This window comes from Manacus candei, unplaced genomic scaffold (assembly GCF_025592945.1).
Source record: "Manacus candei isolate 608988 ecotype Guabito, Panama unplaced genomic scaffold, ASM2559294v1 h1tg000130l, whole genome shotgun sequence".
In the NCBI taxonomy this organism is placed as follows: Eukaryota; Metazoa; Chordata; class Aves; order Passeriformes; family Pipridae; genus Manacus; species Manacus candei.
The window spans coordinates 17,012-18,222 of record NW_026138178.1 but is presented as its reverse complement, the minus strand read 5'-3'; the positions used below and the strand labels follow the sequence as shown (position 1 = coordinate 18,222).

General features: G+C 59.1%; 1 long non-coding RNA gene across 2 annotated transcripts; it reads left to right on the top strand.

Moving 5' to 3' along the window:
- On the top strand, positions 1 to 835 carry LOC127462539 (uncharacterized). Of its 2 annotated transcripts, none has more exons than XR_007900478.1 (3): positions 1 to 137; positions 236 to 274; positions 629 to 835. It is a non-coding gene; the product is annotated as an uncharacterized LOC127462539 (long non-coding RNA). The 2 variants fall into 2 exon arrangements; XR_007900477.1 differs by having other exon boundaries at positions 626 to 835.
- The last annotated feature ends 376 nt before the right edge of the window (positions 836 to 1,211 follow it).

Here is a 1,211-nt window from a genome sequence, read left to right as displayed (position 1 = left end):
TACACACTTTTGGGCTACACCCATCCAGTGAGGAATCGGTCCCAGCTGTTCTAACTAGGACACTGTGTCCGTCATCGCTGCCATCATCATCATCATCATCGGCCTCGTGGCAGTCGGTGTCTGGAAGCTCCGATCCGGTAACTCCCGGGATGGGGGCCGGCAAGGGGCACGGATCCGCCCGGCAGCATTCCGGGGATCCTGTGCCACGGGTGCTGATCCCACTTTCTTTCCATAGGGAAGAGGGAGGGGAATGGATACGACCCCGCGCCCACCAGTGAGCCCCAGCAGCGTGTGTGGATCCAGATCCTCTGTGCAGGGATCCCAGGATGGATGCCGGGATTCCAGAGGGGAATGGGGGCCTAATGGCTGGAGTGGGATTGGAAGGGGATTGCAGCTCAGGGCAGGATTCCAGAGTGGGATCAGGTGGAATTGTGGACTGGGATCAGGGCTGGATTCTGGAGTGGGATTGGGGTGTGATGGATGGAGTGGGATTGGGGTGGGATGGACGGAGCAGGATCAGGTGGGAATCCGGAGCAGTTCCTACTCTCCCTGGGCTCCACAGCCAGATCCATCCCCTGGGATGGGAACAGGGACATGGTGACTCCTTTCCCCACTCTCATCCCAGCAGGAATCACGGCCTGAGTGATCCTGGAGCTGGATCCACCCCTTCCCTCTCCCTGCGGAAAGGCAGGAGCTGCTGGCAGAGCTCATCCCGCTGCTCCCACCCACCCCGGCCCCCCTGCGGCTCTTCCCCATGGATCAACTTCCTGCTTTTTCCTGTGTGAAACCCAGGACCACAATTATTCCTGAGGCTTTAATTTGGGTGTGAAAATCTCCTGCTTTGGGCAAGAAATCCTGGCTCCTCCTCTGGCATCCGGCAGTTCCTCTGTGGGAACCAGGAATGGGAATGGGGACGGCGAATGGGGACGGCGGGGGTGGGATAGGGACACTGGGAGCAGGTTGGGGACACCAGGATTTGGAATGGGGACGTTGGGACTGGGATGGGGACATTGCGGACAGGGATGGGGACACTGGGAGTAGGTTGCAGACATCAGGAATGGAAATGGGAACACCAGGAGACAATGGGGAAAGGGATGGGGACACCAGGAGCAGGATGGGATGACCAGGAGAAGGTTGGGGACACTGGAACAGGCTGGGGTCATCAGGAATGGGGTGGAGATTGCAGGAATAGCAATGGAGACATGGGGAGC